Raw genomic sequence first — 24,800 nt, forward strand, 5'->3', positions numbered from 1 at the left:
CTAAGCACATGAACACATTAAACTCTTCTGTGTAATCTGGGAAGAAAAGTTATACTCTCCCCTTACATTATATTTTCACAGTGCATAATTACAAATGCCAATCCAGATGCAGCAAAGACTTCCCTTGAATATATTAAGGTGAAACCACACATCTCTAGTGGGAGAGAAAGCAAGAGAAGCAGATTGCATTGTGCCATCCATCAGGCTGGGGCAGTTATCTGCATAGAGAGCGCAGAAGAAGGAAATATATGCATATGCAAAGATCCCTAAGCATCAAGATAAGTATCAGGGATGGCATTTTGCTCTCTCTGCTCAGCCCCACCCTCTTTCATTCCACACTCCCCCTTCCTTGCCTGAGAAAACCTCCACACAGAATAGCAAAGACTGAGGAGTCATTAGAGAAAAATGCTTCTTCGTAGAAAGCAAGATCCGATTTCTTAGAAGCTTATTTAAAATACGAGATAATTTAAAGAAAAAAAAACCCTTTCAGTTTTCTTCACATTTTGTTGTCAGAGTTTTCAAATACAAGACGAATTGCATTTCTGTTTGCCACAAATGAAAATCTTCCAAGAGAATGCATTCAAGGAACTCAGCAAATCATGTAATACCAAGCAAATGCTGCCTTAGAAGTATATAAACCAGCTCTTTGTCAGTTTCTACAAGCAAGAGAAAGACATTCAGGATCACAATATCCCATCAGTATCTTCCATAGGGATTCCAGGTAGCTCTGAAGCACATTCATTCATTTGCTGAATGAACATTGGTTGATGCTTATTGTATCCTGACATGTTTTCTTAGGTTTGTTTAAAAGTAATGGCAAAAACCGCAATTATGTTGCACCAACCTAATATTTTCCTCTGTATGTTGTTTCATTCAATCCTCACTTTATCCTAATGTAATGATCAAGAAACTGGGAGCTCAGGGAGGTTAAATAACTTCTCCAAGTTAAGAAACAAAGCAGTAGAGCTGGTTTTGGACCAGTGTCTGTCTGATGTCAAAGCTCATACTGTCTCCAGTATGCCATGTTGCTCTTTGTTAGAAGCACAGAAGAAAAGTTTTCCTTCTCACTGTGGTGCTAGGGCTTCATGAGGATGATGCTAGAGAGTGCAGAAGAAGGAAATATATGCATATGGAAAGATCCCTAAGCATCACGATAAATATCAGGGGTGGCATTTTGTTCTCTCTGCTCAGCCCCACACTCTTTCATTCCATTTTTTCCCCTTTTTGGCCTGGGAAAACCTCTACATACAATATCAAAGACTGAGGAGTCATTAGAAAAATATGCTTCTTCGTGGAAACCAAGATGATGCTACTTGGCCCTCAGTACACCCCGGATGACAGAGTCTCAGCTGAGGCAAAGGGGCAATTCCAGGACCTCCAGCCCCCCTGCATTAGCACTGTCCACATCTAGGACCATGCCAACAAGAGAGGGGTCTTCCTGCAGGAATTACATCATAATCCAGGAAAGGGTGGGTCTCAAGGATGCACTACAGCTTCTCCTGGGCTCACCCTCAGAAATAAAAACTGAAGCCCAAGGTTGATGAAACGTCCACCTAAGAAAGAAGGTCTGGACCACAGACTGCTCAATGGCTTCCAGAATGATTAAAGACTTATAAAATTTACCCATTATTTTTGCATCTTATTGATGTTAAATCTTTGTTATTCATTTCCCTTTGGTGACTAGAAATAAACACCCTGAAGCCAGGGAGGTGAAGGGAGGAGACACAGGGATATGTTTGCCTCAGCAACCATGGGAGATGGGGCTATGAAAATGGCATTCGCCTCCAAAGTTTGTCCAAGGGACAGTGTGGTGGTTTAAAAATACAGTCATGCCTTGCTAAACAATGGGGCTACATTTGGAGAAGTGTGTGGTCAGGTGATTTTGTTGTTGTGTGAACATCTCAGAGTGTACTTACAAACCTAGAGGACATAGCCCATTATACACCGAGGCAGTATGGGATAGCCTATTGCTCCTAGTCTACAAACCTGTACATCATGTTTCTCTACTGAATACTGTAGACAAACTAGAACATAATGGTAAGGATCTATGTAGCTAAACATAGAAAAGATACAATAAAGATACCATATAAAAGGTAAAAAAAATGGTACACCTGTTTAGGGCATTTACCATGAATGGAGCCTGCAAGACTGGAAGTTGCTCTGGGTGAGTCATTGAGTAAACGGTGAGTGAATGTGAAGGCCTGGAACATTACTGTGCACTATTTTAGACTTAGTAAACTCTGTACACTTATGCCAAACCAGATGCAACAAAGACTTCACTTGAATCTATTACGGTAAAAATAAATTTCAATTTAAAATTTACACTTAAAATTCACATTAAATTTTAAAAATTTTTTAAACTTCTGACTTTTTTTCTTATAACACTTAGCCTAAACGACAGATTGTACAGCCGTACAAAAATATTCTCTTTTTTATATCCGTAATCTTTAAGCTTTTTTCTCTTTTTAAAAAGTTTTATTTGTTTTTTACATCTTAAACATTTTTGCTAAAAACTGGCACATAAAAGCACACATTAGCCTAGGCCTACACAAGGTCAGGATCATCAATATTACTGTCTTCCACCTCCACATCTTAATTCTCAGAAGGTCTTTGGGGCAATAACATGCATGAAGCTGTCATCGCCTAAGACAACAATGTCTTCTTCTGGAAAACCTCTTAAAGACCTGCTTGACGCTGTTTCACAGTTAACTCTTCCTTAAAAATAAAAAGAAGGAGTACACTCTAAAATAATGATAAAAATATATTAAGCACATAAACTAGTAGGATAGTCATTTGTTATTATTTTCAAGTATTAGGCACTGTACATAATTGTATGGCCTAGACATTTGTACAACTGGCAGCACAGTAGGTTTGTTTCCACCAGCATCACCACGAACACATAATGAATGTCTTGCACTATGATGCTGTGGTGGCCTCAATGTCATTAGGCAGCAGGAATGGTTCAGTTCCATTACCTAATGGGACCACCGTTATATATGTGGTCCATCATTGACAAAACGTCATTATGCAGTGCATGACTGTACATGCAAAACTTCGTACTTTTTCCTTCGAGAGAGAGCCTAACTGCCCTTCCAGGACTGGACTTAGTGATTTACTTCTACAGAATAGGATACAATAGATGACTTCAGAGACCAGATTATAAAAAGGTGTGTGGCTCCAATTTGGTAGCTTCCTTTTTCTTTTTTACCTCAGCTCACTGCAACCTCTGCCCCCAAGGTTCAAGTAATTCTCTTGCCTCAGCCTCCAGAGTAGCTGGGATCACAGGCGCCCACCATCATATCATGCCTGGCTAATTTTTGTATTTTTCATAGAGGCAGGGTTTCACTCAGTTGGCGAGGCTGGTCTCACACTCCTGACCTCAGGTGATCCATCCATCTCCACCTCCCAAAGTGCTGGGATTACAGGCATGAGCCACCGCACCTGACCTTGGTGGTTTGTTCTCTTGAATCACTTCCTCTGGGGGAAGCCAGCTGCTGTGTTATAAGCGTTCTATGGAAAGGCCCGTGTGGCAGGGAGCGGAGTTCTGCCAACAGCTGCATCAGCGAGCTTGGAAGTGAGTCGTCAGCACCATCAGGTTCTGCACCTCCACTGCAGCCCCATGAGAGACTGAGCCAGAACCACCAACGTGAGCCACTCCTTGATTTCTGATCTCAGAAACTGATAAGTGTTTGCTGTCTGAAAGTGCTAGGTTTTGAGGTAGTTTGCTGCACAGCAGAGAGATACATTAATGTTCAGAGAAAACATGGCCAGTTTTGAAGAGGAGAAAAGAGCTCGATGATTCTTGAGGCTTTGCTAACTCTTGAAGTATGACTCCTAGGCCCAAACTGGAAAGAAAATAACACAATCTGGATTCCACATCTGGAAAAAGGCTGAAGAAGTCCCCAAAGAGGTGACGAAATGAAGCTTTCTTTTTTCCCTTTTGTACCTATCATGTATAAACTAAACTGGGTTAAAGGTCTTCCACATATGTAATGTAGAATGACAGGAAAGGTATTAAAATATGAGCTACAGAAATATCTATGTATGGTGGCCACACATAATTAGCTGTTGGAAAATTATGTTAAACAATCGCAATATATGCTGCAAATCCATACTGATGGTCTGTTTTCTGGAAGATGTTGACTGGATGGGGGAGATCAGAGGTGGCTCTTGTTATCAAGGAGCAGGCCATCTTCTTGGAGAGCAGAGAGACACAAAGATTCAGTATCTATTCTAAGGATAATTCTCCACCAGTTCTTATGTGTCAGGTTCTGAATTTGCTCCTGAAAAGATGACATGAAATCAGGTACAGTGTCTGCCCTCAGGATCTTTAAGTTCATACAGACACAGACAAGATAAGAAGATGCCATGATGCTATGTGTGATAAAGGATGCTTGTGGACGTTCACAGAAGCACCTCTGGGAAACACGTAGTGAAGATGGCTAGTGATCTCCAAGTATTCTATGAGACCCACTAAGCTTCCAAGCCTCCCTGGCTTTGAAGTCGGGGCCTTGTAGCTAGTTGGGGCTGTGGTCTAGAAGAAGAGTAGAATCATAGGTTCTAGTTGGTGCAGCTCCAGCGTGGCAGAGCTCCTCTCAACCTGTTGGTAAGTGTGTGAGTGAAGTAGAGCATCCCCATCCTCCCTGAAACTGACTTGTTGGACATGAGCGAAAGAAATTCTGTTTTGCTGGTAAAGCTGCCAAGGCTCTGAGTTCTGATTTGTGTCTGCAGCACAGAGCAGCCCATTTTGACTGAGACAAGGGACACGATCTAGCTATGGAGAGGAAGAAAGAGGCTTTGCAATGTAATGCCTGGCATACTATGGTAACTGTCTGGATTCAAGCATGTGTTGAGGAGACAGAGGTAGGGGGAAAAGTGATTCAAGTGTAAGGAACAGAATGCACAAACATCCAAAAGTGAAGATAGTACAATGTGTTCCAGGAAATGAAAATTGCCCAACATGGCTAGAGGAGAGCTTATAAGTAGGGAGACAGCAAGAAATGAGGCTGGCGCTGTGTGGGTTCTAGTAAGAATCTTGTTCCCCATCCTGAGGACAGAGGTATCTCTTGGGAGATTTTAAAAAGGGGACTAATGTGGTCTGATGTATGCTTCTAGAGAACTAAGAATATCAGACAAAGTTTGAGTTGTGAAATAAGAGATGTGAACATTAAGTAGTCTGAAGAAGGGAAACATCCCTAGGAGTTGTGTTCAACGCAGCAAAAACGACGGAAGAAGAAAGATATCGGAACTTGAAGAACCAGTGAAAGAGCAAAAGGTGAGGAAAATGGTCAAAAAATGTGAAGGGGGCATGTTACAGAGACCACTTTACCAGCTGTAAGCATTCCCATATGTGGGAGTGTTTAAAGATGAGAAAGAGCATTTGAGTCCTCGAATGTCAGGACAGGCATTTATTAGGGCTGTAGTAACACTGTGTAACCAACGACTCCCAAATCCCAGAGGTTTACAACAAGGAATTCATTTTTTTTTTCTCACTCATGAGTGTTTGGGTCAGTGCCAGCAGCTCTGCCTGAGACTGTGGCTTGAGCTCACGGTCACTTACAGGTCTTCATTCTGCAGCCAGGCTAATATGGTAAGGACTGCTGGGGGCATGCTTTTCTTATGGTAGAGTACAGAAAGGAAATCCTTGCCAGCAGACCTCTGTTTACATCGTGCTCACTCCCATTCCCTCAGGCCCTACAAGTCACATGGTTAAGTTCAACATCATTGCAGTGGACAAGTATATACTCTGCTGACATGGAGAGGTACTGCAAAGGCTGGGAGATATATTCCTGCTATGGGAAGTGAAGAATTGGAAAGAGCAAATACAACCTATTGCAGCTAGTCAGAGAGCTTTAAATTTATGGTACAAGCAATAAAGACCCATGACATTTTGAGCTTCAGAGTGTCAGGCATTGGAAATATTTTAGCAGAGCAAAGATAAGAAGTTGGAAGAGTTGCAAAACAAGTGCAACACTTTAGATATATGGTAATAGCATAATGTAACAACAATGATCAAGGAAAACAAATTGCTGGGGAAATTGTCTGATGGGCAAATTAAGAGGTTTTCAATGATTGGAAATGATAACAGGCAGAAGGATGCCAGGATAATTCTAGTATCTCTGGTTTAGTGGAGCAGAAGCTCTAGGTGGCATTGATCACTTAAAGGACAGGAGCTATTTGAAAGATGGGAAAAGAACAGAGTGTTGAGTGTAATATGGGGTCCTTCTGGTACATTTGATGGAAAGATGGGATAGCCAAGCAGAAATGCCTGGCAGAAGTTAGAAAGGTCTAATTAACATCTAGGAGAAAGGCCAAATCTGAGTGTACAAAATTAAGGGTCATCCACAGGAAAGAGTAGCTCAGATTTCCGAGGAAGTGAGCCTCAAAAGAAAAGTCCTAGTTTTACAGAAAGAGGATACGGAGGAGTGAAAATGAACAAAGATGGTGAGAAGAGAATAGTGATGCTACTGCATTAAGGAAAAAAGTCTTTGTAGATAATAAAACATAGGAAACAAACTTCTCAGTGTGATTATCTTAGATACAGCTTTGTCCACATTAAAATTGCTTCGAAATTTTAAAAACAAATTGCATTTCTGTCGCTTTGTGGAACTTAATCTATATAACGAGAACATGTAAAGATGTGAATTTACGGAAGTTAAAAAGCTGGAAGAGAAATGCAGCAGCTGGGATGTTAATGAAAGCATAATCTGTTATGTGTGGAAATAAGCAACATACATTTGCTGTGATGGGGCAGCCCTTACGAAACTTCACTGCAGCACAGTGAAAAATCTGAGCAGGGAAACTTTTGCAGCCAAAAGGGAGAGACGTGATGAATTCTTTTAATTTTCTTTAAACTCAAATGTTTCCTGGCATATGCCAGTGTCACAAGAGGGAAACAAAACTGGCTTCGTACTGGCATTGTACATTTTTTAAAAAAATTAAGTGAAGCCATTTAATGTATTAGACAATCATCAAATCATTTATTAATGACTATGTTATATATAATGTCAGATCTAACATATATAATACAATCTTTATTTTTTTCTTTCTTTTTTTTTTTTTTTCTGTGACAGAGTCTTGCTCTGTCACCCAGGCTGGAGTGCAAAAACATGATCTCAGCTCACTGCAACCTCTGCCTCCCAGGTTCAAGCAATTCTCCTGCCTCGGCCTCCAAAGTAGCTGGGATTACAGGTGCATGCCACCATGCCCAGCTAACTTTTGTATTTTTAGTAGAGACGGGGTTTCACCATGTTGTTCAGACTGGTCTCGAACTTGTGGGTCTTGAACTCCTGACCTCATGACCTGCCTGCCTCGGCCTCCCAAAGTGCTGGGATTACAGGCATGAGTCACCATGCCTGGCCTATAACAGAACCTTAATTGAAGCATGGAAACATGTGCCAATGTGACAACCTTCATTCATTAGATGAGAAATGCATACTGCAGTTGACAAAGGATTTTTGTACACATGATGCTCTTTGACCCTCACACAAACTATAAAATAATTGGAGGATTGTGTTCTAACTCAACTGACAGCTACGAAAACAAAGCATAAAACAGATTAAATGTCTTGCCAAGAACACACAGCTAGAAGGTCAAAGTGTCCTTTAAATCTGTGTTTGTTTCCTTTCCACAATATCAAGGTAATTATCTACATAAAAAGAGTCCCTCCACCTGCTTCCACCCTTCTCCTGTCCCGGCTTGGAGCCCTCCATTGGCTATTTAATGCCCACTAGATAAAATCCAGTGTCTTTCACAAAACATACAGGAGTCTTTGTCACCGGCCTTCATTTGCCAGTCTGATCTCAACCTCTAACACCACCTTCTCACCTATCTCATCACACTGTATCCCTACCATGTTTCAGGGTTCCTGCCATACAAAATGCCAGCCATACTGATATTTGCAATCCTGCTTTGGGAATATTCTAATAACCTATGTTTTTTTGAAAAAATCAATTTTAATTAAGGTTTTTATTGAGATAATTGTAGATTCACACAAGTTGTGGGAAATAATATAGAGATCATGTCGCACACTTTGCCCAGTTTCTTCCAATAGTAACATTTTGGGAAACTCTAGTATAACATCCCAACAGAGATATTAATATTGACTCAATCCGCCAATCTTATTCAGATTTCCCAAGTTTTACTTATGCTCGTTGGGGTGTGTGTGTGTGTGTGTGTGTGTGTGTGTGTGTGTGTGTATTCAGTTACATATAATTTTACCACATGTGTGGGTTTGTGTACCTAACACCACAGTAAAGACACTGAACAATTTCAACCCCACAAGGATTCCTGTGTTGCTGTTATAACTACACCTACCTCCTTCCCAACCCTTCATACTTACAACTCTTACCCTTGGCTCCCACTAATCTGCCCTCTATTTCTAAATTATTTTTATTTCAAAAATGTTGTATAAACGGAATAATGCAGTATATAACCTGTTGGGATTCACTTTTTAAATTCAGCCTAATTCCCTGGAAATTCATACATCTTGCTGCGTGTCTCAATAGTTTGTTCCTTTTACTACTCAGTAGTAGTTCATCATATGTAATACCATAATTTGTTTAACCATTCATCCATTGAAGAATATCTAGGTTGTTTTCCAGTTTGGGGCAATTATAAATAGAGTTGCTATGAATATTCAGGTATAGATTTTTGTGTAAACATAAGTTCATTTCTCTGCAATAAATACCCAACAGTGCATTTCCTGGGTTATACAGCAATTACATGTTTAGTTTTATAAGAACTGCTAAACTATTTTCCAAAATGGTGGTACAATTTTACATTCCTATCAGCAAAGTATGAGTGAGCCAGTTTCTCTGCATCCCCCTCAGCATTTAGTGTTGTCGCTATTTTCTATGTTAACATTTTAATAGGTGTGTATTAATATCATATATATATGCACTATATATACACACACTATATATAGTGTATATATGTTATATATACACTAAAATATACTAAATTCACTACGTATACAATATAGTATATATACACTATATATCTTCATATATGTATATATAAATGCAAATGTTTATATGTTAATGCATACATGTATATATGTATATACACACTATATATACATATATACATATGTACATATCACAATGATCTAACAGTCTACTGCTTACAGCAAGCTACTTATATCAACATTTTACCATTTACCATTTTACCAAATGAAGTATAGAAACCTCATTTTCATTAAGGTTTTATCCTTCCCACTTTTAAATATCATTGTCTTGAGTATCAGATGATGTTACAATTTTTATTTCAATCACCAAGGGTGATTTATATTTCTGCTTAATGAGCTAAACAGTAGAGTGGAGGCTAGAATCAGTGAGGTTGAACACAGATCCATCCAATCTGAACAAATTTTTGAGCAAAGAGACTGAAAAAACATCACGAACAGAGCCTTAGAGATCTGGGTTTCAGAAACAAAAGATCTGATATTTTATCACTGAAATTTCAGAAAGAGGGGAGAAAGACAGTGATGCTGAATGATTGTTCAAATAAATAGTTGAAGAAAATGGTCTACTGTGAGTGTCCATATTTATGCTCTTTCCATCATTCCCTTTTCCTTCCTATTGCCCCCAAATTCTTTTTTTTTTTTTAATTTTGTAATTTTAGTTTAAAGAACCTCCTTAGTTATAACATTTCAGGGTAGAATTGTCAGTGACAAAGTTTTATTCTTTCTATTTTCCTTTATCTGAGAATGGTTCCATTTTCTTTTTATTCCTGAAGTATAGTTTCAGTGGATATAGAATTCACAATTGACAATTCCTTTCTTTCAACACTTCAAAACACATTCTGCAACTTCCTCTGGCATCCATAGTTTCAGACAAGAAATCTACTGTAGGTCATGCATTCCTTGTAGGTCATGCATTCTATCTCTCCCTGGCTGCATTCAGTGTTTTCTTTGTATTTAGCTTTCAAATGTGTAATTAAGCTGTATTTTGGTGTGTGGATTTCTTTGGGTTTATCCTGTTTGAGGTTTACTCAATTTTTTGGATCTGTAGATTTATGTCTTTGCCATATTGGAAAAATTTTCAACAACTATTCCTTTGAACAATCGTTCAACATCACTTTCTTTCTCCTCTCCTTCTGAGATTCCAATGATAAAATATTAGATATTTTGTTTTTAATGTTCAGATTCCTAAAGCTCAATTCATACCTTTCTTCAGTCTGTTTTCTCTTTTAGTTCAGATTGGGTGGATCTGTGCTCAACTTAACTGATTCTATCCTCCACTCTACTGCTTAGCCCATTCAGAAGGTTTTGATTTTTTTAATTGCAGTTTTCAGTTCTGTAATTTTTAAATTATCTCCTATAACTTCTATTTTTTCTGAGAATTTCCATTTTTGAATTTATTTCAAGATAGTTTGTAGTAGATTGTTGAAGTATTTTATGATTTCTACCTTAGCATCCTTGTCAGATAATTCCAATGTGTAATTCTTCTCGTTATTGGTGTCAGTTGTCTTTTCTCATTCAGTTTGCAGTTTTATTGATTGTTGCTATGATAGATAATTTTCAGTATATGCTAGACATTTTGTCTCTTATGTTAAGAGACTATGGGTTCTATATATTTTATTTTAGCACAGTCACCCAGTTCAGATTTTGCACACAGATCTTGGCCTAATTTTTGTAAGCTTTTTTTTCAGTGGAAGTTTTTCTGATTGTTCATTTGTTCATTTGTTTGTTTGAGACAGAGCCTCACTCTGTTATCCAGGCTGGAGTGCAGTGGCACAGTTTTGGCTAACTGCAACCTCTGCCTCCTGGGCTCAAGCGATTCTCCTGCCTCAGCCAGTCTCCCAAGTGGTTGAGACTACAGGAGTGTGCCACCAGCCCAGCTAATTTTTGTACTTTTAGTAGAGACAGGGTTTCACCATGTTGGCTAGGCTGGTCTCGAACTCCTGACCTCAAGTGATACACTGCAATGGCCTCTCAAAATGCTAGGATTACAGGCGTGATCCACCATGCTAGGCCAAAAGCTTAATTTTTAGAGTTTCTGTAGTTTTATTTTGATCTGCTTGGTTTATGTGGTTGATGACAGGGACCTTTCCAGCCCCTGATGGTGCTGCCCCAGTGGGACAAAAAGGAGATTCCCCAGGCTGAGCCACCAGGTGTTTCTCAATGGGAGATGGTGTGAGGGGATCTCCTTTACCAGCCTCCTCTCTGACCACCAGTGACTGTGAGCATAGGAGTAGAGTCTTGGCCCTTGAGGACAAAAGAGGTTTCCTGGACTAGGCCACCTGCTGTAACTGGGTTCCTTTTTCTGGTTCTTTGTGCCTTCCTGCAGTTTTGGGGTCAGGAGAAAAGTCTTGGGCCTGCAGGTACAAAGATATTTTCTAGACTCTCTCTTTCTAGAGTCTCTCTCTAGAAACAGTCTCTCTTTCTAGAGTCTCTCTCTTTCTAGAGTCTCTCTTTCCAGCTCTGCCCACCTTTCCTGTGTATCTCTTGGTATAAAAGAGGAGTCTTCAGCCAGTGGGGAAGGAGAAGCAGCTTCTTGTTTCTGGCAGAGCCCTCAATCTATCTCACTTGCAGGTGGTATCAGGGTCACTTGATGGTGTCAGAGGGACTTTTGTCCAATCCACAGGGAAAAAGTGTTCCTGAGCTGTTTTCTGTTGCTAGGTCAGGTGTCAGGAAATGCCAGTTGTGATAGCTTTCTTCTGTTGGGTGAGGGGCTTCAAAACATCCTGCCACTATGTTGCTCCTCCAGATCTAGGGCTCTGTACCAGCTAACCTGCTTCTGACCATGTGTCAGAGCTCTCTTTTGGTTGTCTCTTATACCATTTCCAGGGTTTGTAGTTGTGCTTAGCAGACAGGAGCAGAAAGAACGGGTCTATAACATCTTACTTAGACCAAAACTCAATCTATGTTATTTTTACGTACCAATGCCTGGAATTTTGTTACTGTAATAACATGATTTCAGTCATGAGTTAGTAACTTTCTCTACCTTTCTTGATCCTTTCTTCGGTCCCTCTCTCCTTCTTTTTCCCAGCCTCCTCATGCTCATCTTCAATGCCCTTACCACAAACTCACCCAGTCCCTTTATATCACTGAGCTCCTACAACTCTCCTGATTTCTTCCATCTTCCCTTAATGTCCTATCTAATAATAATAGCAGCAATACCAATCAACATCATCATCACAATTTTCATTATCAAGACTGAAAAAGAAGCTGGTGAGAGAAGCCTCGTAAAGCATGCAGCTATCTCCACCAAGGCTAAGGGAAGAGAAGAACTAAGGGCCAAGACCACCCCTAAGGTCAACCAGGAGACACAAATCAAAATGGCTGAGGACTGAAGTTGAAGGATGCCACAAAGCAGTATGGCTAATATATATTTGATATGATAAGTATAGTGCTTATATAACATTAGTATTTTCATCAATTTACATTTTACCTGCATTTCAAAGTGCTTTTAAATTTATATTTTGAAATACATTAAATATTTAGTTTCACTCATTTACTAAATGTGGGAATTCTGAATCATTTTAAATTAAATACTACTACTGCCACTAGTATTTTAGCATTACATGAAATAAGTAGTAAAATGCAGAAAATGACAATTTTCTGCAGAATTGGAATCACTAATCACATTATTGCTCAAACCTGTCAAAACCTGGACATTTTAATTTTCATTTATTTCTGATCTTTTAACAAAATACAATCTTCTGCTGCACATTGAGAAAGACAAGAGCAGTCTTTGATCGTTTCGGTATAATAGAAACTTGGACAATACAGAAAACACCAGCTCACATCAAAGTTTGACATGCCTCCAGGCTACTGTTCAGTGTGGCAATCAGCAAGTCATCTTCGCACATTGTAAATATATTACTGTAGAATCCCACACATTCCAAAAATTCAAAGATACGAGTTAATGAAAACCCAGGGGCTTTGAGGATATTAAGTGGACACAGATACTATAATTTCAGTGGGTAAATTTTATAAATACAGCCATCTAACTTTTTTCCATGAAATACTTATTAAATCCACTGTTCTACTTTTTCTGTTTGATAATAATTATTTGAGAAAGATGAAAGGCAAATGCTGAAGAATGTTTTAGAGTTTCCATTTATCATACCTCATATGATGACTAATTAATAATAACAGAAAATAATTTATTTTTATATGTGTGTGCATGTGTGTGTGTTTATTCATGGCTTATTCCAGCTACACATATATCCTACACAGAAGACAAATTGACAAAAGAGGAACAGTTGCTATTATCATTCCTACCCCACGTGGGTCACTCATCTATGTTCCTCTTTTATTTTCCAGAATTTCATATAGAGCTTATTTCGTTAGATGAAGGCCACGCTTCTAGGTTGCTAAAGCCTACACCTTTGTTCACAATCTTTTCTGATACAGAAAAGAGGCTCCATTTTCTCTCCTTCCTGCAAACCTCAGATGGTAACTGGCCACAGAGAAGAGCTCTCTTTCCCAAATCCTGGAGAATTACTGTCATAATATCAGATAATCTTCTGATGGGACTCAATCCTAACTTTCAAAACTTGCCCTTGGATGCTTCAGTTCATTCATTTACCTATGTAACTATTATTCGACAATCATTTATTAAGCCTTACTCCATTGTCAGGCACTGTTCTAGACATGAGGATGTAACTGCTGAAGAGACACACACATTTCATACCTGCAAGGAGCTTATTGGTTCATCTGTTCTGAAGCTGAAATATATCTACCACTACTGTTACATATAAAAAGCCCTCTCTCTTTCTTTCACATTACAGCCCTTAATAGCTCAAGATGTGCTACATCCCTTCCCTCTCTTCATCTGAATTTCTCCAACTCTACTGAACCACTTCTGCTGAACCCTGCATGGTTTTTGTTTTTGCTTTTGTTTTGTAGAGACAGGATTCTTGCTTTGTTGCCTAGGCTGGTCTCAAACTCCCTGCTTCAAGCAATCTTCCCTCTTAGGCCTCTCAAAGTGTTGGCATTACAGATATGAGTCACTGCCCTCAGCCCCTGCATTGTATTTTTCATATCTACCTATGTGTCTATTTCCCCAGTTAAGCCGTGAGCTTTTAAAAGCCAAGGTTCACATTTTCTTAATCTGTATTTTTATAGCACGGTGGTTTCTCAACCCTGACATGGTTGACATTTGAGGCTTGATAATTCTTTATTATGGGAGGGCATCCTGTGCATCATAGGATGTATAACAGTGTCCCTAGCCTCTATTCACTAGATGCCAATAACAATCCCCCCTCCTGTTTGTGACAGCTGAAAATGTTTCCTGACTTTGCCAAATTTCCTTGGGGATAAAGTCACCTCCCACTGCTCTGGCACTATATGCTGCAAAGAACTACATATTGGCATGCAATTCACATTTGAGTAATTTACCATTTGCAAAACTTTTTAAACACATTGTTTCATCGATGCCCATGATATTTTTTGAACTATGATTCCATGTCAATTTTGTATTTGAGATTCAAACCTGGGCACTCTGAATCTGGAGCCAGCACTGTGAACCTAGTGGTGCAATCTTGGGAGAGTTACTCAACATCTGAGAGCCTCAGTTTCCTCATCAATAAGAGGAGAAATATAGCCACATCTACCTCATAGTGTTGTGGTGAGGATTTAATGAGATGAACCTGGAACATAGGGGCTCAATCAAAGTTGATTCACATTATTATTGCAATCAAGTACAATGTTTTTTCTTTTGACCAGGCTGACTGTTCCACTAAGTTCTGAGAAAAAAAAAAAATTAACCATGGGAAAGACTAGATTCAGTTCATAATCAACAAATGTATATGGATGGGTAACCATACATCCTGGTTTGCCCTACATAGTCCTTGTTTTATTCTGTTTTTATGAAATTATAATAGACAAAGGTATATGATAAACAACATAGACACACTAATTAGCACTTGTTATATACCAAACATTTTTTTAGATCCTCTAATAGTATGCCAAATAAAAGTTGAGGTCATCTCTAACCTTACATGCATTTTTCTAGGGGGATGGGTAGTCACGTTTAAGAGTTGGTATACTGAGGCATAAACACAATTCTTTGGGACACAATTGAAAGATGAAAGAAGGAATTTTAATGCTTGGCTGATGCCAATTTTGCCTTCCAATGTACATATTCATGCCTGCGTGCACACATACACATATAAACACACACACGCATGCACACACCTCTATATTCTAATACTCTTTTAATCAAAAGTGAGATGGAGTAGAAATATACAAATACTAACATAAGTCCATGAAAATTATGACCAAATAAAACAGTCAGCTCAAGCTGTGAAGAAAGATTTGTCACATCATTGTCACCTCAAGTACAGCATTAGATTTGTGGCCACAGTTCTCATTTATTGCTTGTAAGCTAGAAATTTTAGTTTTGATCAGAATGGAGCTGAGTTGAAGATCAAAGTCAGAGAGCTAGTTAAAAGTAGCAAAGAAAATTCATCTCCACACCATAAAACCGTTCAGCCAGAAGGTAAATTTGGGACTAGCAAGTCTTCCAAAAACATACAAATATGTTTTCTTTTCGGGCTGTAATTTTTTTCTTTTCAATAATCTGACTTTTGCTACACCTCCACGGTATTCACATTAAGTTTATGTTTCCTCCACTGACCATTGTTTTAAGTCTGAGGTCTTACAGTTTTCTAATTTTCCATTTCTCAGCTTGCAAGAAAAGAAAATCCTCTTAGTCAAATATGTTAAGACAAAGATTAACAAACTAAGCTACTGCTCAAATCTATGTTCTCACCATGAGAATGAACAAATATGAACACTGAGAGAAAATTTACTATCAAAATTGAATGGGTCTATTATTCTGACCTATCGCTTCGAGGGAAGGAGAATGTGATGTTATAATATGAGTCAATATTTCCACGGAACTTTGGAGTTGAAGAGCACTCTGTCACATTCATAAGTTAATTTAATCCTCTTGCGGGGTTAAAATATAGATGTTTTCACTTTTATTTTAGAGAGTGAGAAAATAGAAATTAGGAGAAAGTTAAGAGACTTGTCCCAAGTTACAATCTAGAGAGCAATAGAATTGAACAACAGATCCAAGCCCAAGGACCCTACATCCCATTTCCATCCCACTTGCTTATGCTTTGAGCCTTAATTTTGAGTTAGCAGGTGATGTTACCACTGAGTAAATTTCAAAGATCAAAGGGAAATAGCAGGTGGGCAATACAAGCAAAGAAATGGAAACTCTAAGAAAGAAGCAACAGGAAATGCCAAACATCAGAAACCTGGTAACAGAAACAAAGAATGCCTTTGGTAGGCTTGAAAGTAGACTGACCCAGACTGAGGCAACAATAACTACGATTAAAAATGGTCAACAGAAATTAGTCAAATTGAATTGCAAAAAAATAAAAAACCAGAACCTCCAAGAACTATGGGGCGATGTCGAAAAGAGTAATATAACTGAAATGGGAAAGCCAGTAGGAGAAGGAACAGAAAACAGAGTGGAAGAGATAATTGACATAATAATGGCCAAGAACTTCCTAAAACTAATGACAATTAACCACAGAACCAGGCAGCTCTGAGGCACCAAGTAGGATAAATGCCAAAAAGTACACTTAAACATATTATCTTCAAAGTGAACAAAAACAAGTAAATAAGAGAAGAGAAAATCTTGTAAGAAGCCAGAGGAAAAAAACACTTTGTTTATAGTGGAGCAAGAATATGAATTACAGTAGACTTCTCATCAGAAACCATGCAAGTGAGAAAGAAAGTAGGGTAAAATATTTCAAGCTCCCAATGGCCAAACCTAGAACTGTTAAAGCAACAGAATAAGATAGTACTGGATTAATACCCAAAGTATAAAATCAAAATATCTGAGTCCATTTGATGTAAGTAAATAGTTGAACATACAAGTAATACATAAGAGAGTAGAGACAATGGAAATCTTTACGCAGAGTTCCAAATAACTTACGGAGAAACTCTACCCTCACAAGGGTGGGGCATAATTCCCCATTCCTCAAGTGTATGGTTCACCTAGTGATTCCCTTAAAAAGAACACAGTATGGAAAGGGGGAAGAATAGAAATAGCTTTGTAGTGTCAAAATGCTACCACATTTATAGTGACAAATGCTACCATAGGTAGGTGATCGAGGTCAGCATCAACAGTGGTAAGTCACACCAATAGTATTTACACTTGATATGATGTGGTACAAACCACACTGCCACCCTGCCGCTACTAAAAATACAAAAATTAGCTGGGCATAGTGGCTCACACCTGTAATCCCAGCCCTTTGGAAGGCAAAGGTGGGACGATCACCTGAAGTCAAGAATTTGAGACCAGCCTGGTCAATATGGTGAAACCCTGTCTCTACTAAAAACACAAAAATTAGCCAAGCGTGGTGGTGCATGCCTATAATCCCAGCTACTTGGGAGGTTGAGGCAGCAGAATCAGTTGAACCCGGGAGGTAGAGGTTTCAGTGAGCCAAGGTTGCCCCACTGCACTCCAGCCTGGGTAACAGAGTGAGAATCTGTCTCAAAATTAATTAATTAATTAATTAAAAATTGAAAAAAATCTTTTTAAAAACTGACACTACCTCTGCGATCTTCCCCCTGAGACTGACAACCCCAGTCTAATTATGAGAAAAATATCAGAGAAAACTCAGCTGTGGGACAGTCTACCAAACAACTGACCAGTACTTCTTAAAAATGTCATCGATAACAGGGAAAGACTGAGAAACTGTCACAAAAAAACAGGAGCCTAAAGAGACATGCTGAAGAAATGTAATGTGATATTACAGGGTAATAGACCCATTCAATTTTTATAGTAAATTTTCTCTCAGTGTTCATACTTGTTCATTCTCATGGTGAGTACATAGATTTGAGCAGTAGCTTAGTTTGTTAATCTTTGTCTTGACATATTTGATTCCCAGGGTGGGATCCTGGGGATTTGGGAGCAGAAAAAGGACATTAGGTAAAAACTAAGTAAATCAGTCTGTAACCATCATAAAACAATTAATATTTATCTATTAATTTGAACAGATATACAATACTAATGTAATAATGACAATATAACTTTTACATATTTTTATATTTCATGAGGAATTTTATATGCAACTAAGGTAATAAAAACTTATCAACATTATGCCAAAATGTACCATACTAAAATAACATTAAGATGTTAATGGGAAACTGGATGAGGAGTATATGGGAACTTTCTGTACCATCTTCACATTTTTGCTGTATAACTAAAATTGTCCTAAAATAAACATTTATTTTAAAATAAAGTCAAAATAGACTGGGCATGGTGGCTCATGCCTGTAATCCCAGCACTTTGGGAGACTGAGGTGGGCAGATCACGAGGTCAGGAGATCAAGACCATCCTGGCTAACACGGTGAAAACCCATCTCTACTAAAAATACAAAAAAAAAAAAAATTAGCCGGGCGCGGTTGTGGGCGCCTGTAGTCCCAGCTACTCGGGAGGCTGAGGCAGGAGAATGCCGTGAACCCGGGAGGCAGAGCTTACAGTGAGCCGAGATCGTGCCACTGCATTCCAGCCTGGGCGACAGAGCGAGACTCCATCTCAAAAAAATAAAATAAAATAAATAAACTCAAAATAAAGGCTTTCTTGGGCTCATAAATTAACTTACAATTTATCACCAGCAATCGTGTACTCTAAGAAATTTCAAAGGGTGTTCTTTAGGCAGAAGCATAATCAGACAGAAATTTGCATTTACATAAAGAAATAACGAGATCTGAAATGGCCAAAACAAAGATAAACATAATTTTTTCTTTCTTGTAATGTCGCTAAAAGAAAATCCACTAAAGAAAACTTTGTGACATTGTTTTGTAGAGTTTGCCACATTTGTAAAAGTAAAAATGTACGATGGCAATTGCACAAAGGACAAAGGAGGGGAATTGGAAGTACCCTGTTTTAGGATTTTCGCACTATGTGTGGCCTTGTAATATCACTTGAAGGTAGACTGTAGTAAGTTGAAAATAGAAATAATGGATCAAATAAGCTGCAAAAATATAGTTGCTGCCACAAAATTCATCTTATGATTCAAAAAGTCAGGCGCGAAATAGTTTGGAAAAGCACACAGGAAGAGATCAAGACAGAAAGACAATGAAAGACAGCAGTAGCCACATTACGTGTTTTGGAGGGTGTATATGTGCGTGTTTTCTTCTAATTAGAAAGACAGTAGTGTTTAAAGTAACAAAAGGACAACAATATAGTGATTTTATCCCTGAAGCTTTGGAGCTATGATTTTACTTCATGCCTTTCACCTGATGCCTGGTTCGGGGCCGAATTAATTAAACATGTGAAGATGAGGTACATACTTTTACATAAGATTAGGAATGTGATTATTTAAGGAGAATAAAATGAACAAGCCAGGATTCAGCTTTTGACGTGGCCTCTTAAGAATGTGCCCTTAAGTAACACTTGACTTTACAGCACCCTCAATTTCTCATGTATATAATGAGGCAAATGCTCTACCTTAAATGGAAGTTATAAGGCACATTAACAGGTCATCCATACATTTTAGCTGCCTTCTGTAAGAGAAAGATGTGGATGGAGAACATTTTACTCAAAATTAAGGGTGAGAGTTAAAACGTGTACTAGACAATACAGCAGAAACATTGCCCAATCCAGACAGTTAGAACCAAATCAGAATGGCTGTGCCATATAAAAAGCTTCACTAGGACTTTGCTAGGTTAGACAGGCTGAATATCAGCTATGCTTGAAACTGTAAGTTATTTTGATTTCTAAAGTTGGCCCAGTCATCCTGTCCTAATTACCAGAGGCTAGTTCAAACAGAAATTGTTTATTATATTTTATTTGTGTCTGTGATATGCAAAGCAAACAGCATTTGAAGAACCTATCTGTATGTAAAGGCTGAGTTTTAGATGTTTGGCAATAAATGAGCTATGTGGTGGGTTCATATAAGGATATATCGACACATTATGCTGTGCAAATATTTGTGATTTCTCTTCCAGTTGGAAGCCCAGGATAGCATGTGAGTCTGTTTCTAAATGTTAGCTCCCGTTTTCTCTGGCACAAAATGATCATGGCTTCTCCTCCTCCTCTTCCTCCTTCTCTTTCCTCTCCTTTATTTTATTTTACTTTTTTTCCTTTTTTTTTTTTTTTTTTTTTTTGGTACCTCTTCTGGAAGCTAAAGCTTTGTCTTACATGGTAACTTTTACATTCACCAGAAATTTAGTCTAAGTTTTCTCTGTCTGATTTTCTTTCTTTCCTTGAATTTAATTCATTTTGTTCAATTAACAGTCAGTGAAGATCAACAAGATACTAAGTGCCAAACTATTAATACAAGAGTAAACCTATAAATACAACTGTGGGAGCTTGGAAGAGTTTCTGGGAGTGTAAACGGATGAGGTGAGCAATGAGAATGGTTGCCATCCAGAGGTAGACATAGAAATGCATTTGCTTGTGTGAGTGAGTTGGCAACATCGGTGAACAGGAAAGCCTGAGTGAGAAGGGAGCTAGGCAGGTGATGGTCTAAACGAAAAGTCAACAAGAAGAGGAAAGGATTTTCTGAAAAGAAGTAGAGGATGCTGTACTAAGAGGTTTCCCTGAGTAGATGACCCCATAACCTGGGGCCTGAGCCTTACCTTGGCCAAAGTCCCAGAGGTGCCTGACATGGGAAGGCTGACTCAGGTAATCAAACATATGAGATTGAGGCACATGGTCCATAAGCCAATCTGCTAGTTTCCAATGAGGCTTACACCATTCTGATCAGTTAAATTCTTAGTCCCCCATTTAAGGCCCCACTCTTTCTCAATTCAGAAGCCTAAAACATCAGAAGATTGCCATGTCACAGACTGAAAGCTGTATTTTGAATGCTAAACACCCACAAAACTTAGGAATGGCAATTCTGAATGTCTGGGGTGGCATGCTCAGTATGCCACAGTGATCATTGAAATCACCCTGGTCCCACCCTTGCAAACATAAAAACATAACCAAAATAAATTAAATTATTTTCATGAACTTATGTAATTGTTGCCTTACCACACATCTAATTTAATGCAAGGTGAAATAGTGTCAAAGATATATTTAGTATGTTCCCTTTAAATGCTGCTGCCAAAACTAAGAATATACTGGCTCATACTTTTTTTAGCTCTAGGAGTCACTTTTTTTCTGATAGTTTATAGCTCTGATACTTTATCACTAGGAAAGAAAGGTCCAATGTATAAGAATCTGACTTACAAACTGTGAGCTGTGCAGCTACTACGTACATGTGCTCTTGGATGTCCCCTGGCTGACTAGAGTCAATACATGTCTCATAAATGGCCCACTACCAGCTCTTCTTGTTTCCCCTTTGCACAAAGACTGCAGCCTGTTCTTGGAATGCATTATCATCACATATTATTAATACATCTGAAAGGAAAACAGATATCATCTGCCTCCACTTACTCATTTTCAACCTGGGGACTAATGCTCAGAGATGCGAATGTTTCACCCAGGGTGATAGAACCAGCCACAGACAGAGCTGGGACTGGGTTCCAAATGGTCACACAACCAGACCCCACAAAGTTTTATGAGCTCCCATTCAGCAAGCCAAGAAGCCTGCATCTCCTTGTTTTCTTCTTCCATTGTGAATATATGCAAAACAGTAAAATTGTAATTGCAAGAATTGTATACCCTCATTGAGCTCATTTGGTTTAAATGCAGAGTGCTACGATTCTTGTCGTTTATCATCCAGAACTAAAACTCCTTCATGTATTTTGAAAGAAGGAAATGAAACAGCAGAATTATGATACATCAGTCCACTTAATTATTGTTTACAAGTCTTAGTGAAGCAGCATGCCAAGAGTTTTCTTTGCCACCCAAGCTGTACTCTAGATGGCGAGCCATAGCCTCATAGCTGCCAGGGAGTTTGAATAGTCCTGCCAGATTTTCAGCAAGTCGATCCATCAAACTAGAACTGAGTATGCAATAAATACTAGAATTTATACAAATATGAGAGGAAGAATGATGCTTGAGCCATTCTAATTGTCTTAATTCCAAATATCTTCTCATGAGAGATGGTTCAGATCCATGGACTGCTTAGATCTTCAGCCAGGATGATGTGCTCCCAGAATGGTTCTACTGGCCATTAGAAGAGATGGCCTAGTGATATCTAACTGACAAATAGGAACACAAACATCACGAAATATAAAAATGGTAGAGACTGAAGAAAGATGTTAGGACCACTGAGAGATCCTTCCAAGTCACACCTGAATTATTTCATGTCCTTTTAACTCTAGACTCAAAGACTAGGTTTCAGCACACATTAGTTATTGCAGGCCAACAGGTTCCAAATGGTTCTTTCTATCCATTTATTTCAATTAAGCACGTAACCCTCTTGAAGGTCTCAAAGAGTTTTGTGTTTTTGCTAATAATAAAATCAGACAAAAGCCACCATAACAAACAAAGGGAGATTTACAGGGTTGGAAAAGTTGATCAGATTAAAAATAACACACACCTTGCCAAAGAAGATATACAGATGACAAGTGAATATATAAAAATATGCTCAATGTCATTTGTCATTAGTCAATTATAAATTGAATAATGAGGCACCAATGCATACCTATTAGAATAGCTAAATTAAAAAATAATAACAATACCAATTTTTGGCAAGGATGTGGAAAAACAGGAACTTTCACATACTGCTGGTGGGAATGCAAAATGATATGGCCACTTTGGAAGAAAGTTTGGCATTTTCTTACAAAGCTAAATATAGTCTTATCACACAACCCATTAATCACACGCCTGGGTATTTACCCAAATGATCTGAAAACTTCTCTCTACACAAAAACCTGCCTGTGAATCTTCATAGCATCTATATACATAATCACTAACTACTGAAATCAAGCAAGATGTTCTTTAATAGATGTGGAATGGATTAACTGCACTATATCCATATAACATATTTATTTTAAAATTATATGTTATTCTGTTTATATAGGTATATAATATTCCATATATGTTTTATGGATATACATATATTCATATAAGAGAATACAAATAAATTAGCTATCAAGCCATGGAAAGTTATAGATGAATCTTAACTGTATGCTGCTAAGTGAAGGAAGTCACTCTAAAACTACTACATACTGTTTGGTTACAATTACATGGCATTCTGGAAAGGCAAAACTATAGCAATGATAAAAAGATCAGGGTTTGTCAAAGGTTTCAAAGATGAGGATAAGGGTTGACTAGGTGAATGAAGCATAGAGGATATTTTTAGGGTGGTGAAGCTGTTCTGTATGGTACTATAATGGTGGGTACATGACACTACAGATTAGTCAAAACCCTTAGAACTATATGCATGGAGTGAACCTTAATGTATACAGATTTTTTAAATAAATGTATTGTTCATATTTGACATTTACAACATGACATTGTGGAATACATATAGATAGTAAAATAAATGCTATAGTGAAGCAAATTAACGTTATCTCTCAGCTCATATAATTACTTCTTTTGATGAGTGATTTTAACAAAATTTCCTAATCCAATACAATTTTGTTAACAATAGTCTACATGTTATACATTTAAAAATAATTCAAGAGGTTGAAGATTCCAGGATGGAATCCAGAATGTGACATCTTAACTGTATTACAAATGTATGAAACAACCTCACTGAAAGGGGTTACGGAGAGAGAGGTTGATCTAAGTAACTTTGAAAATGAGTGGAGTCTGTAAGACTAAAGGCAAAATAAATTGTACTTCAGCACTGTACTCCAGTTGATAAACTTATTTCTCATTGAGTAAAGATGAACAAATCTGATACGTCTATACATGTATACCGAAATTAAACAATGGCAGATAGTGAGGCCATGTTTCTCATGACTGCAGTGGGGGTTTGCAGATAAAGGGAGACCCCTCTTTATATGACATCCCACACCTGTAGTGTGCCTTGCTCATAGTGGCATAATGACTTCCTCAATTAAAAAAAGGAGGAAAAATAGTAGCTTTATAGTGTTAAAACGTAACAGATGTACCTCAGCAACAGATCAAAGTCAATATCAACGGTGATAAGTCGTGTTGATAGCATAGTGTCTCCTGGTATCCATGGGGAATTGTTTCCAGGACTCCCCTCCCACCAGGATATGAACATCTGCAAATGCACAAGTTCCTTATATAAAATGGCACAGTATTCACATATAACCTTCACATATACTTCTTTATACTTTATATTATCTCTAGATTACTTATAATTCCAAATACAATGTAAATGCTATGGAAATAGTTATTATGTTGTATTTTTATCTGTCTTATTTTTTACTGTTGTATTGTTAGTTTTTCTTGTTTTTTTCCAGAATACTTTTGATCCCCAATTAGTTGAATCTGTGCATGTGGAGACCACAGACACAGAACCCGTGGATTCAGAGGGCTGACAATATTCACACTTGATGTGAGGTAATGAACACAACACTTCACCTCTCCGGGTTTCCTTCTCAAAACCTATAACTTCAGTGTAATCATGAGAAAAACATGAGACAAATCCCAACTGAGGGACATTCTTCAAAATACTTGACCAGTACTCCTCAAAATTGTCAGTATCATCAAAAGCAAGAAAAGTACAAGAAACCACGACAGCCAAGAGGAGACTAAGGAGGCATGATGACTAAATGCTACACGGTATCCTGGATGGAATCCTGGAACAGAAAAAACAACGGTAGGTAAAGACTAAGGAAATCTGAATAAAGTATGGACTTTAGTTAATAATAATGTATCCTCAGTGGTCCACTATTGTAACAAATTTGACACACTAACCCAGTACCTAAGGGAAGAAACTGGGTGTGGAGTATATGGCAACTCTCTTCATTATCTCCACCATTTTTCTGTAAATGTGAAACTCTTCTA

The sequence above is a fragment of the Macaca mulatta genome, chromosome 2 (assembly GCF_049350105.2).
Source record: "Macaca mulatta isolate MMU2019108-1 chromosome 2, T2T-MMU8v2.0, whole genome shotgun sequence".
Classification (NCBI taxonomy): domain Eukaryota; kingdom Metazoa; phylum Chordata; class Mammalia; order Primates; family Cercopithecidae; genus Macaca; species Macaca mulatta.